Genomic DNA, 15,039 nt, shown 5'->3' with positions numbered 1-15,039 from the left:
TATAACCTCACCACCACCACCACCACCAGCAAAAAATGGGGAGCACAAGCAAAAGGAAATCTTTGTAATGCTATTTAATAAAACAAATTCCCTGATTTGCTCTTTGATTGGATTTTACTCAGAGAAATGGTTTAATTTCAATGTAAAATTTTATGATTTTTGTGACTACCAGGATATTTGATTACCATCTTTAATAAAGTTTATTTTTAAAGCATGTAGCATACCTTATGAAAAAGATATGGTCCTCAAAGGAAGTATTTAACAAGTGAATTAGAAAGATGTTATGTATACTGCATGACTTATAAAAGACATTTCTTGAATATATGGCTAAGTCTACAGAACTTTCTCAAACTTTTTGTTTGTTTTTAAAATACTGGCAAAATTTACCTGCCTTGTTTTTCTTGAGGGAAGACTACTGGTTGGCTCTGAAACAAGCTTTCATGTAGCTGGTCACCAAGAGACAGTGTTGCTTAGCAAAGCAGCAACCATGACTATGCATTATTTCAGATGGTAACATTTTTATGCCATTTTGTCCTATTCCCCTTTCTTACAAAAATCCACCTAATGTGTTTGTAGCTTTCAAGAAATGTCCATATATAAAGTGCTACTAAATGGATTTTTGAAGCTAATTTCTTTTTACACACCTCCTAGTTACTTGTATGTATGCAATTATTATGTTGAATTAAGTGTGAAGCTATCTTCATTATTTCGTTAAGTTCTGCTTTATAAACTAGCTCCATGCTGAAACTTTAAGGACTGAAAAAGTTATGTCCTAAATTTAAATATTAATAGCCTACCATCCCATTTACTCAACAAAACGTCAGTAACTATATGAAAATCACTACATTCAAATGGGAAATAAATATCCAAGTGTTTTTGGCTTTTCTGCTTCTAAGTGTATGATGTAACATTTGTTACTTTTATAGTTCTGTTTTGAACTAATATTTGAAATGCTATTAGTGGTGAAATTATTTACAAATGAGACATGGAAGAGTAAAAATTCAGTTTTTCTAAGTGAGCACATGTTATGCTAGGAGCCATAAAGACAGGAACTCTGGTTTTATCCCTGACTTCACAGAGAACTAAAGATGTTATACCACATATCTCTCAGTATTATAAAAACTATATATTTGGCAATGACACTGCATAGACTATGAAGCAACAATGCAAATTATTTCAATTACATGCTGCTTACTAATCAGGCAGCAAGCAAAGGAAAAAGCCCAAGAACTCGAGATACCAAAGATATATTGAACTATATTTAAAAATTGTCTGTGGTTAAACTATAAAGCACTTTATGTACAGTTTTTTTTTTTTTTAACATTAGAGTTCACTTTTGTGGTTATACATTTTATGGATTTGGACAAATGTATAATGGCATATATCTACCATCATAGTACCATACAGGATATTTTCCTCTATAGACAGTTTTGACAAAAGACTCACTTAAAGGTCAAGTATTATATCTTTAATCTTGAAACAATCAGCATCAAGTTTAACTTTGCAGGCAGATCAACAATTTTTTTACCACCATGGTACTGACTTCTGGAAAGATCATTTCGATTAGTATAATCTCACGCTATTCTCATGTTTCACAGGAGAGTAGTACTGTATTAGTAAAGAATCAGACAAAGTAGAAAACCTTTTAAAGATATGGAAAATGAATCTAATTTCCTCAGTTTTAAAAAAACAAGTAAATTGACCAAAACATGTATGTCTGCTTCCTTTAATCTGCACAACTCTAGACAACTGCTTTTAACCTTTCCTTTCAAATTTGTGACCCTGAGATCATTCATTAAGGAAATGTTTGGTGCCTTCTCTGTAAGTCTTGTTAAAACTATGGGGACGACAGCATAAAGTACACCAGAGATTTTTCCTCAAAGGGCATACAATCTAATAAGAAATAAAATATGTACAATACATTAAAGAGCTCCACAAGTACAAACTAATCCTATGACCAGTATACCTACAAGTTCCCTTCAAACATGTACTGTATAGTAATAGTGATTTAAAAACAAACTTCTAATTGGAAATGACAAGAATACAATGAATTATGGAAAAAAGGAAAACATGAGCTGGCCACTTATAGTACTCTTTATACTGATCAACAGATCTGATTAATAACATAATGAAATCAATACATTTTTCCATGACTTTGGCTAAATGAGCTACTTATAAACCAAAACCAATACTGCTTAGGAACAAAAATTTTAGTAGCCATTAAAAAGGCAAGAACCTTGAAAACCAGAGAGAATGCTACAAAAGAATGAAGAAGATTCTTAGTATGTGGCTTTACACAGCAAGTACCTCAGTTAAGGTCTCCAGAGCTCAGTTTAGTCACTTGTGAAAAATGAAGAATCATTACTCCCTTCATGCATAAAAGTCTATAGCTGATTTTACCCAATACAGTAGAGTTTGAGAGAGAGATTATGCCCACAGAGATCATAAGTAGTCTCATAATAAATAAATCCTCAAAGGTAGATCCAATTAAAATGCTTCATCAAAGTTTTCATTTCCTGATTTCCTACTTTGCTTTTCATCAGTCAATACCAAAAAGGAATATGAACACACAATAGGGGGAAGACCACAAGGAGATTGTGTATAACTCCAAATATACGTTAGTGGCTTTGGTTATTTTTCACTAAATAGTGGTATACTGTTTGTTGGGCTTTTATAAACATTAGAAAATACCTGTAATGGTTAAGTAAGAATTTATGATGCTTTGAAAAACACTGTTATTTCCTCAAATAGTTAAGTGTAGTTACCATATAAATCAGTAATTTCACTCCTATATACCCAAAAGAAAACATGACCACATAAACGTCTTAAGTTAAAAAAATCCAAATGTACATGAACTAACGAGTGAATAAAATGCTGAATATTCATAAAACGGACTACTATTTGGCAACAAAAATGAACTAATACTACAATATGGATGAACTTTGAAAACATTATGCTAAGTAAAGCAGCTCATCACAATAGAATTGTTTGACTCTATTTACATGCAATGTCCAGAATACGCAAATCTGGAGACAAAGTAGATTAATAGCTGCCTAGGGCTGGGTATAAAGGGAAATTAGTGGGGATGACTAGGAGATGTGGTGTTCCTTTCTGGGGCAATGAAAATATCCTAAGGTTGCTGTGGTGATAGACGCACCACTTTGTACGCATACTAAAATCACTGAATTATACACATCAAATGGATGGAGTGTATGGCATGTGAACCATATTTCAATGAAGCTGATAAACAATCTGTAATGTTCATTTTTAAACTAAAATAGCTGAAAGTCAGGGACTCTACATTTTAGGTCAATTCATCACATAATTCCTATGTATTTATCTTTCTCTCCTCTTATATGATAAAGCTCCCTGCCTCAAAGTCAGGATTCTTCATATTCATCTATAGTTAATCTTTCTTTTCTAAAAAAATTTTTCAGTTGTAGATGGACACAATATTTTATTTGTTTATTTTTAGGTGGTGCTGAGGATCGAACCTAGAGCCAGGTAAGAGCTCTACCACTAAGCTACAACCCCAGCCAATTAATCTTTCTTTACCAATTTCTACATATTAAGCTCATCATACTTCAGTGCCTTCATTTGTGTCTTTCAATGCTTTAGAATACACTTTAATTCACCTATTCAAGTTATTTTGAATTCAATTTAAATTCTACTTTCCCCACTAAGTCCCTTCTATTCTAAACTCAACAGTTCTTCAAGGCAGCAGTGAAAACTGATATTCTGCCATAAAAGAATTTTTTTCCCTTAATTATCATCTCCACTGTTGCATCAAATACTTGGAGGGTAGGAGCTGTACACTCAGGCTTTCTTGTTTATAAAAACTAATACAATCTTCATTTAACACCCAGGTATTATTTCTATAAATGCTTAACTAAATAACATTTCTTGTGATTATTTTTCAATTATAAAAGACTGATGGCCAATGAATGTTCAATGAATAAATGATTAAACAAATGGCAGTATGCAAAGTTCATGTACTACTATTATGTGTCAAAGCAAACAATAAAGGGGCTGATTCAGGAAAATCCCTTTAGGAGTACAAGTACCTCAGAATAAGCAGTAATTTTTCACTTTAGTGATGAAAAACAAGATACTTCTGAGCCTCCTATTGCCATTTATATGAATAAGGACAAACCCCTCAAAAACGGTTTATTCATCTTTGGCTGGATTACAAACATTTTTAGTTAAGATCTATACTATCATATAATTACAACCCCACTCTCACATGCAGGTAACTCATTAAAAATACACTTAAAATTGATAAATCAGAAGTTTCAGAAAAAAATTCACTAATCTTTGGGAAAGACACTTTTATCACTACTCGAAGAAGTCAACTTCCAGACCTGCCTCCCACTCTGAGGCGAAGGTCCTTAGTTGGCTATTTTATCTTCTTACTTAACTTTCTTCTTCAAACGTTGTCTTTTTTTCTCTCCTTTCAGTCAATCCCTCTGACATCATCCTCTCCAAACCTTGCTTTTAGGTTAGTGGTCCTAGATTAATACAACAGGAGAAAGAAAACTGATAGGTGTTTTCATATTTGTTCACATAGTCAATCTCATTTATTGTAAACTTCTTTATTAATTTAATGGTGAGAAAAGGCAACTTAGGCATTTAAAAGTTTACCAAAGAGTGCTCCTGGTTTATTTTTTTGTGGTGCTGGGGATGGAACTCTGGGGCCTCATGGTTCAGTGGTAGGTAAGCGCTCTACCACTGAACCACATTCCTAGCCCCAACTTTTTTTTTTTTTTGAAGTTGAGACTTGTGTAACTATCCTCAAGCATTAAGTGCACAGTTTCAGATAAGTTTTCACTGTTGGGGATGTACAATGTTTGTAGGAAATTACAGACTGGACATATTGTCTTCTTTAGGTTAGCAATTTATCTGTTGGGACAAACATCATAATATCAAAGATTGGAGAAGTTTTAAAAATTTTGGTAACTTAGTTAATAGGTGACCAAAAATCTGGGCAAAATATAATTTCATCTCAAAAACCTAAAAGGTACAGATATAATGTGGAAGAAATTTAAAATTATACTTACTTCCTACAACTTCAGTAAACTGACCAACTGTGGGCTCCTATAAAATGCCAAAGGCTAGTATATATGTTAAAATTGGCTGGAAGAATAACAGTCATTCTCACATTATGAGTTTGTTGCTTTAGTTCAATGACCTTTACTTCTACCCCAAGAAGTAATTCACTGATTCTATGATATGATGCAAAATCATTTAACTATCTAGTAGCCAGCAGATGTGTTCCAGAAGTAAAATTTTCTGCTTTTACACAGTTCAATCATCTATTCCATTTCCACCCAAAAATCTGTAAAAAGATACCTGCTTTGTAAACACCTTAATCATGTAGCAGGTTAAAAAACTGCACACATTAACATTTTATTTCAAATACTAGGAAAACCTGAACATACTAGTAAAAAGACAATTTTATATTAAAACCTGTATGGTCACAACTGCTTAACTATCAACTTCAGAAAATAAAGTATACCATGACTGTTTTATTTAATAATTTTTTTGGAAGATAAGTGGCATGTGTTCTTGCTGCTAGATTAGTTATCACTTTGAGTTTTAGTCAACCTAGAAAATATATAGCATGTGTATTTTAAAGATAAATATACTAATAGCATGTATATTGAAATGTACCATAACTTAATGCTGCTTTGAAGAGCCAAGAAAGAAAAATAGAGAGATACTGAAACTTGTTTTGTGCTTGAGAAAAAATGTGTATTATTTGGTCCACTGACAATTACACTAGGAAATATTAGACAATTATCAAGGTAAATTAATAAGTATGTAAAAAATTAACGCAGGGAGAAAGCTAGTACACTAATCAACCTTACTGGGTAATACATTCATGAACTGTCTGTTTTTAAAGAGGGAAAAATCCCTGGACTATATGAAACATTCTTTTCAGAGAACTTTAGAAATTCTTTTGGCCAGAATACCTGAAGGAAACGTCTCTTCAGGACTCTAAGAATCTCAATTAGAGTTAAACCCAATTTCACTTTGTGAGTTAGTTCTTACACACAGCTTGCTTGCCTCCTATATGTATACTGATGATTGAAAAAAAAACTTAAAAACTGAAGCAAAACATACCCATGTTTATAGCAGCTGAATTCACAATAGCTAAGCTATGGAACCAACCTAGTTGCCCTTCAATTAATGAATGGATAAAGAAAATGAGGTATATATACATAATAGAATATTAGTCATAAAGAATGAAATTATGGCTTTGCCTGTAAATGGATGGAACTGGAGACTATTGCGTTAAGTGAAATGAGCCAGTCCCCCCAAAACAAAGGCCAAATGTTCTGATACGTGGATGCTAACCCATAACAAGGGAGGGTGGGGAGGGGAAGAACAGAAGTTCACTGGATTAGACAAAGGGGAAAGAAGGGAAGGGAGGGGGGAGGGGAATAGGAAAGACAGTAGAATGAATCAGATGTTGCCTTTCCTAAGCTCATTATGTGAATACACTACTAGTGTTGACTCCACATCATGTACAACCACAAGAATGGGATCATAATTATAATATTACACTCCATGTATGTATATCAAAATACACTCTGTTATGTATATCCGAAAAGAACAAATTTAAATAATGAGCAAAAAAGGAAACAAAGCAGCTGAAATATCAACTTCTGATCACAAATTATTTTGTATTTTTCTTTCAAATGAAATGGTTTTCATGGTATAATGGCAAATTCCCATTGTTTAAAAGGTCCTTTTAAAATCTAAAAATAAAATCAGTTCAGTAACAGGTTAATACTTACAAACATATCCACCTAAAGAAATGCTCCAAAATTTATATTAAAAAAAAAGGGGGGGTCTTTTATGTGTTGATACAAACCAATTCCTAAGTCATATTTAGGGGTCATAAGGGGCAAGATCCATGATAGTGTGTACAATATGCTATCATTTGTTTAAAGGCAGATACAGTACATATATATGTGCTTGTATATATAGACATATTATCTCTGAAAAGACAAAAATTAGGCAACACTTTAGTGATGGGAAAAGAAAACACAGGACGTTTTGCTTATTTTATGCATTTTGAATTATGGATCATGTGAATACATTACTTGTTCCAAAAACAAAACTGAAAATATAAAAAATATAGTCTTCCTCCTTACTTCACCTAGGGTGATTTCTTTCATTGCTTTCTGATGACAAATATTCTGCCTTATTAGTCATTGTGTTTATAACAGTTCCTTGAAGGTAGAGGAAAGACAGAGTAATTCATCTTTGGATTTATAGCAGCTTCTGGTTCAATGTATTAAACGTGATTAAGTATGGATAAGTTAAGAAACTTGCCGAAGGTCCCACAGGCAGGAAGTTAAAATAAAGCTCAAGATGAATAGCTGTAATTAGTTGATTCTTCCCTCAGGTACTTTATCTTACAACCCTATAAATAGGTGCTATTATTCTAATCTTACAGATAAGGAAACTGAGGCTAAGAAAGATCAAAAAATTTCCCCTAGGTCACAAAATTCTCTGAGGGTAGGCACATGATAGTAGTGGCAATGCCAGGGTTTAAACCCAGGCCTATGATTATTCCAAACCAGATGCTCTTTCAACTACATTCTCTGTCACAGTAAGCGCTAAATAAATATTTGAATTCCTATAAACTGTTGTCTCAAGTGATACTGAAGTAGAAATTAGTTCACACATGGGCAAGAAAAAAAATCCTGCATTTTTCCACTCCCTGACATCTGTTACATTCTTAAATTCATATTTGAGCTCTATTCAAAATAAAGAATTCATTACTGGAAGTTACACCATACATAAAGATTTTTGCAAGACTATTTCACAGATTTGGCTATAAGCAAAATTATGTAGCTATGGCTACAAAGACATTTATGGAATAAATGAAATAATAAATTTCAGTGATACACTGTAAGCATTGTTACAATAATACTTTCTGCTATAAAAAAAGGAAAAAAACATTTTAAAATGAGGTGAAGTGGAACATACATGGTTTTCTATAACTATATATTGTACCCAAACAAAATCAAATAGCTTAGAATGAAAAACAAAATAAAGCTACTTCTCTGAGGAGAAATCAAAGTTCCTACTAATCAGATCTAAACAAGAATATGAGTTTATGGAAAGCAGAAAAATGAATTTTAGGGTCAGGTTTTCTAAGTTTCTTCAGGTTTCTATGTGAAAAATAATTTGTTCTAAAGAGGTAAACACTACAGTTTTAAATTCCAAAAGAAGTCCTCTTTTAACTTTCTTTAGGCACATTCTAAGAATTTTGTTTGCTCTCTAAATGCATGTATCCATCAGGAGGAGGGAGGGGGAAAAAAAAAAAAAGAATGAAATGTTTTTTACCCCTAGGAGAGTAGAAATAGTTTAGAACCAGATTCCAGGTGAATGTTCAAATACTAAATTAAAGAACATAAATGTTTGAAAAGTTCCACCTGAAATTGCTAAGAACCACAAATTATGAATCTATAAATAATATTTAAAAGATCTTTTGAATAAGATTAAAGAAAGAACACATCAGAAAACAATTTTTGAATGATCTCCTAAGGTAAGAATCATTGTATTTTTTTTTTTTTTTTTTCATTGTTGTATGTTGTCTACAAAGGAAAAAATTCTAAAGTGATGCTGGTTGGTAGAAAATCTTTAAGGAAATAACAGTAACATCATCAATGCTATATATAATTTCCTCAATTGGGAATCCTAAGTTCCCAATTCTTATGGGGAAAACTCCCTTTATTGTGTCTTTTAATTTCCTTGGCAATGACAACTTGCCAATGTTGTCTTTTAATTAACAATAAGCAATGCAAAGCTGGTTTTGGACTTCGATATACCAAAAGAAAAAAAAAAAAAAAATCAAGAAGACAGTGCTTATATTACCAATCAATACATTTATTCCTAACCAGAAGCCTTGAATCATTCAAAATTCAATCATACAGTGACAGGTAAATAACCTCATCTTTTAAACCACATAACATAATTGTCGGGGACTTTACTTTTAAATTAGAGAATGAGCAATAAGTGTACAAGATTTCAACAGACTGCAACCAAAACTATCTTAATCTAAATCTTTAGAAGGCAGACCTGATGCAAGCTGAGGCTAGAATGAAAATTTAACTTCTTGAAAAGGTTTGACAAATTTAAATAGGTCACACTGCAAGTACTTTAAAAACGTCTTTTAATCTTTAATGTGTCAATTACGTCTGTGGTTCTCTTTTCCCCACGTGCGAAGAAAAAATAAAGTTTCTTAGCTTAAACTGTTGTCAGCCTTCCACTGGGGTTACCTATAGCATTAGAGACAAATAATCCCCATTTTTATAAACAGTATTAATTACTTATTAAAGTTTAGACAAAATATGTGAGAAACGTGGTGTACGCTGGGGTGAGCAGAGATCCAGATGACTCAAACACCTTTGGCAAGATCGCCCCCACCAAAAAATTGATATAAAACAAGAGTACTTTGGCTTATATTCGTTTCTACGAAGGGTTTCAGAATGATAAACTTCAAGAGATTATTACCTTATTGAAAAGGGTTAAAACCGAAACTATTTTCAAACACCAGCTTCCCTTTTACAAGATCCCAACAGTTTCTTTTAAAGTTATAAATTTGTTTTTCTCAGCACCCCCTTCCTCTCAAAAAGAATGCATTCCCATGACTACTTTTTTTTTCCAAAGCGGGGTGGGGGGGGAGTTAAAAATTCCCTTAAAAAGCACGAGCTCTCATCTCAAGTCAGCAGCGAAGGGCAGAAAACAACATTTCCCCAACGGTGTTGGAAGCAGGGGGAAAGGGCAAGAAAAAAATACAGCACCAGAGAAAACCTTGGGTTTCGAACTTTATTGCACAAAGAGAGGCGAGAGGAGAGCAGGTCGGACGTTGCCGCTCTTCCCCTCGCGAAGCGGGCGCGGCGGACACGGAGGCGACCGGCAAGGCGGCAGGCACCTTCACCTCCTCTGCCCTCAACTGTCGCCTTCTTCCTCCTCCACCCCCCACGGGCACCAGGCGGCGGCCGCCCCGGCGGACCGGACAGCCCGGCCCGGCCGAGGCGGGCGGCGGGGGCCGGCGGGCGGCGCGGGGGGCAGCGCCGGCCCGGGCGGGCGGCCTCCCCCGGGGCGGCTCCCGGCTCCGGCTCCGGCTCCGCGCCCGGCCCAGCCCGGCGGCGGGAACGCGGGCGCCAGCTCGCCGCAGCCGGCCGGCCGCCCGCACACACCCCCGGCCGCCGGCTCCCACCCCGCCCGCCGCCCCCCGCCATGAGCGCCGCCGCTGGCTGCAGGCAGAGTCGCTGCCGCCCCGGCCGCCGCTGGCTCCAGTCCGCCGCCATTATTCTTTGTTCGCTGCGAGCGGCGGCGATGTTGTGGGGCTCGGGCGGAGGCTCCATCTTTACCGCGGCCCCTCCTGCGAGGGGAAGGCCCCGAGCGCGGGTGTCCGGCGCCTCCCCGTCCCCCCTCCGTCCCCCCGGCTCTCTCGGGCTCCTGCCTCCTCCTCCTGCTCCTCTTACCGGTGGTACAAGCTCCTCCGTCACTGCTTTCGTTCGCGGCCCGGATCTCGCTGGAGTTTTATTCTCTCCCCCACGTAACACACCGCGTCAAACTACACCTCCGCCGCGTCACTCACCAACACTCCGCTTCTCCCAGCCGCCCGGGCCACAGGCAGCAGCAGCCGCCGCCGACTGAGGAGCCGCAGCCAGGGAGCCAGCCAGCGCCGCCCAGTGCCGAGTGCGCAGCGGCCGCGCACGGAAACAGCCGAGCTCAGCCCGGAGCAGCTCGAGCGGCCCCGCCCCCGCGCTGGGAGCGGAAGTTGCCGAAGGCTTTCGGGCTCTTTCGGGCGAGGCGGAGGGGCTCTGCTGGGAGAGGGAGGGAGAAGGTGGGCTGGTACCCGCTGTAGGAGGAGCGATTCAAGCCTTTCCACGGCGTTCGAATGCATAAAACCAGTTGGCGGAAATTTGGAGGAAGCGGGGTTTGTGTGTGGCCAGGTGGGGAATTCCCGGGGTGTCGGTAGTGGTGAAACCCCCGCGCTGGCCTGCCCCTGCGGCGGCGAGTGGCGGGCTCTAGGGCGGCTGCTGCGGGGCGGGTCTGAGCTCCTGGCCCCGCGAGCCCGGGAATTTTCAAACGTTGGAGACGCGCCGCCGGGGCCGGGACGTGGCTGAAGTGCGGGAGTCATGCGGGCTGGGCAGGCAGGGCTGCTGGGCCTCGGCCAGCGCCCCGGGTGCCTGTCGACTGCGCTGGATGTCTGCCGGGAGGGGCCGGGGCGTCCAGGGCCTCGCTGGGGAGAATTTTCCCGGCCTGGCGCCTCTCCGAGCGGCTCGCCCTACCAACTCCGGGAGCCCGCGGAGCAGGTCGGCCGCTGGCCAAGCTGTTCTTTTCAAGGATGGAGGCCACGGAAGCCGTGACATCTCGCGGTGTTCAGCTCAGCAGTGCGGACAGGCAAGGCCCTAGTGATATCCGCCGCCGCCCGAGTTCTCAGAGCAGTAACCTGCCCTGGCCAAAGCTGCTCTGCGACATTCGAAATATGCCCTCACGCCACCTCCCCGCCTTTCTTCAGACAACATCCTGTGTCGCTTTCTTTTCTTAGCCATTTCGTATTGCAGTGGTTTGCACCCCTTGCATCTTTTTCTTCATCCAGCCCATCTTAACCTGACAGTGTGACTTCCGTGACCTCCAAGCTACTGCAAACTGCTCTCAGGTCGGTCAAGGCCAACCACTAACTCTCCGTTCTCCTATTTATTGAACCCTGCAGTCTTCTTCCTGGGCTTTCAAGTCTCTTAATTATTACTGTTCATTCTGATCACTTCCCCTTAATGACTTCTGTTCCAAAGGGTTGCTCTTCCTGTTCTTTTAGTTCCATCCCTGCTTTCTCAGAAGGAGTACTGAAGATTATATTTTCAGCTTTTCCTTGACAAGCTCTTTCCCAACCAATGTTTTAAACATGCTAATGTCTCTTATTTCTTTAAAAAGATTTCTCACCTCCCTAGATCTCTAACAACTCCAACTGTTTCATACCCTATAGATTTTCTCTCATATCCCACTGCTTTACCCTTTCTGGTCTACATTCTGTCCTTACTCACCTGAAGTGGCTCTGAATTGTTAACAAACAAACTTCATGTCTGTCAAACCAGATGGTTTTCAATTCTCATTTTACAAGACCTTATCCCAGCATTTGACACTGCATCACACCCTTTTCCAAATATACTCTTCCCCTTTGCTCTTAAGTCAGTTTTGCATGTTTGGTGTTTGCTTTTTAACCACTTTTTTTTTTTTTTTTTTTTTTTTTTTGGTACTGCAGATTGAACCCAGGGATGCTTTACCACTGAACTACATCTACAGTCCTTTTTATATTTTGAGAGGGGGGTTTGGGAGATGGGCTGTCTTGAAGTTGCTGTGACTGGCCTGGAACTTGCAATCCTCCTGCCTCAGCCTCCCAAGTGACTGGGATTACAGGCATGCTCCACCATGCTGGACATCATCTCCACTGTCTTTATCCAGCTCATGTATTGGAACGTGCTGAGCTGAGTTCTGATCCTCTTTGAGTTTCACAATATACGTTACTAGGTGGTCTCTTCCAGTAGCTTTACACACCAGCTGTCAAAAAAATTCTCCAGAGGTAGGTTCTTGGGGGTGTGCCTTTGTGGTTTATATTTTGTCCCTGGCTAGTACAGCTCTTTCTTTGCTTCCTGGTGGCCATGTCCTAAGCTACTTTTCTCCGTCGTGCCCTTCCGCCATCATGTTCTGCCTCAGCTCAGGTCCAGAGTTGGCCAGCCATGGACTGAACCTCTGAAATCATGAGTCAAAATAAGCTTTTCCTCCTCTAAGTTGTCTTTTGGTCACAGTAGTGCACACTGCCTAAAACAGGGTGAAGGGATATACCTATTGTGCCACAGCATCCTGTTGTTTATTTTTAAATTAGCAAAAGTGAATAGATGTATTTTCATATATGATACATTGTAAAGTGGCTAAATACAGATAAGTTATAATGCATTAAAATAAATGTAATTTCTATGTCGGATCTCACCTTGAACTCTAGATTCATATTTCCAATGACCTTTGGTACACTCTCGTTTGCCTGACTGGGACAGGTCAAACTTGACTATCTCATTCCCTCCAAAACACTCTTTCTGTAGCCCCAGGTTCTGTAAAAGTTAACCTACTCAGTGCAAGTTAGACACCATATTCCTGCAGTACATATGAGAATTACCAGATTCCTGGCTGGGGGAGGGAGGGATTTCTGACCATGCCACTTTTCCTCTCCCACTTTAGTCTAAGCTACCTTCATCTCTTTTAAGTCCTATAATAACCACTGTCTTCCAAAACTGCTCTTACCTTATTCCAGTCTATTTACCACACTGCTGTCAGAGTAATCTTAAAAATGTAAATCTGAACAAGTGTCTACCCTTCTTAAATTCCTTCAGTGGCTTCCCTTTGCTTGCTGAACTTTGCATAAGCTCCATTATCTGGACATGGCTTTTCCCCCAGCCTCCCCAACTGTCTACCCCTAATTCTCAGTACTCTAGTCATATTAATTAGTCTTTATTTTTTCCAGATCCCCCCACCCCACCCTGCCGCCATTATTTCTCTTTTCCCTACAGTAGTCTCTCCCTTCAAAGTATTTACACACGCCATTCCCTTTCCCTGGAATTCTCTCAACCCACTCCCCCTGCCAAGCTTTTCAGATTCATCATACTTGTATCCTGGAATTTCTTTGCAGGAAAAGACCACATCTGTCTCGCTCACTGCCTGCTTTCCTCTTCCCTCCCATCCCTAGCAACAGCACAAGTCTTGAACAATGTTGTTTTCACCAACATTTATTAGATAAATAGTGCATTTCTGTGTGGTCCCAGGAAAAAAAATTTTTTAAACATTTTTAGGTTCAATACCTGGCTCCGTGACGTTGAGTGGAGGGGCTATAATAAAGTACTATAGACTGGGTGACTTATAAACAACAAATTTATTTCTTGTGGTTCTGGAGTCTGGAAGTCTGAGATCAGGCTGCCAGTATAGTCAGGTTCTGGCAAAGACGCTCTTCTAGTTTGCAGGTGGCTGTTTGTTCCTTGTAGTCTCAAAATGATGAAAAAGGGCAGGAGTTCTCTTGAGGTTCCTTTATAAAGGACACTGATCTCCTTCAAAAACATTCATAAAAGCTCTACTTTCATTTCCCAGTTACCTCCAAAGGCCCAATCTTATGCCATTACAGTGGGAGTTAAGATTTCAGCATATGAATCTGGGGGGAACACAAATATTCAATTCATTGCACTGGTTCAGCCACTTACTAGCTAGAGACTTTGGACAAATTTTTTACTCTTGTGCCTCAGTTTTCCCATCTAAAATAAAAATGGTAATAGTGTTAATCTGATGATTAAATGAGACAATACATGTGAAGTGCACTTGAAACAATATTTTGCATGTAATAATTTTTAATACATTTTCAAAATTGAGTTCATCATTTTCCTGCTCTTTTTCTTGCCCTGGCCTTATACACAATACCAAAGTCTTGGAATTTTCTACTCATAGTCTATATTAATCCACCAAATATGACTTTTTTATCTTAAAATATTCTCATGGTTATTCTTCCCTTTTTTTCAAACTGATCTTGATGAATCCTTATCACATCTCTATTATTTTGCTAATCCTGTCTGCTTTGTAATTATAAAGGTATTTACACATGCCCTTATTCACTTGTGCCATGCTGTAAGACCAGTGGAACTCAAGTTAATAAACTGTGTTGCTCTTGATTTCTGCTCTAGTGGCGTCTACCCATTTAACTTGACCCATTTACTCATTCATTCACTTACCATTCATTCAAGCTCAGGTTATTTTATTTATTTTAAAAATTTTTCATGAAGTTGTTTTTGTTGTTTTGTTTTTTGTCAATGGACCTTTTAATTTTTTATTTATATGTGGTACTGAGGGTCAAACTCAGGACCTCATACATGCCAGGCAAGCACTCTAGCCACAACTCCAGCCCTCAGGTTATTTTATTCAGTGGGTTTAGTCCAGATTTGAAATTCAGTGTCCTAAGTTCATATATTCTGCTCC

The 15,039-nt window shown here is 38.9% G+C and overlaps 1 protein-coding gene and 1 long non-coding RNA gene across 5 annotated transcripts in view; one reads left to right on the top strand and one right to left on the bottom strand.

Moving 5' to 3' along the window:
* Nucleotides 1–10,726, bottom strand: part of CREB1 (cAMP responsive element binding protein 1) — a 62,772-nt gene extending 52,046 nt beyond the window's left edge. For 2 of the 4 annotated variants that reach the window (XR_013762347.1, XM_079130695.1), the window contains exon 1: nucleotides 10,509–10,684. The gene's annotated coding sequence lies outside the window, so the exon portion shown is untranslated. Of the gene's footprint in view, nucleotides 1–10,508 lie in introns of all 4 variants that reach the window. The other 2 variants (XM_079130696.1, XM_079130697.1) reach the window with 2 other exon arrangements.
* Nucleotides 10,727–10,891: 165 nt separating this feature from the next.
* The window catches only part of LOC306655921, a 64,400-nt gene continuing 60,252 nt past the window's right edge, over nucleotides 10,892–15,039 (top strand). The window contains exon 1 of the long non-coding RNA XR_013762348.1: nucleotides 10,892–10,982. This is a non-coding gene — a long non-coding RNA (uncharacterized lncRNA). The remainder of the gene's footprint in view (nucleotides 10,983–15,039) is intronic.

Source organism: Sciurus vulgaris (assembly GCF_902686455.1).
Source record: "Sciurus vulgaris genome assembly, chromosome: 3".
NCBI classification, from domain to species: domain Eukaryota; kingdom Metazoa; phylum Chordata; class Mammalia; order Rodentia; family Sciuridae; genus Sciurus; species Sciurus vulgaris.
Note: the sequence above shows the minus strand (reverse complement) of the source record. Positions and strands in the feature narration are given on the sequence as shown.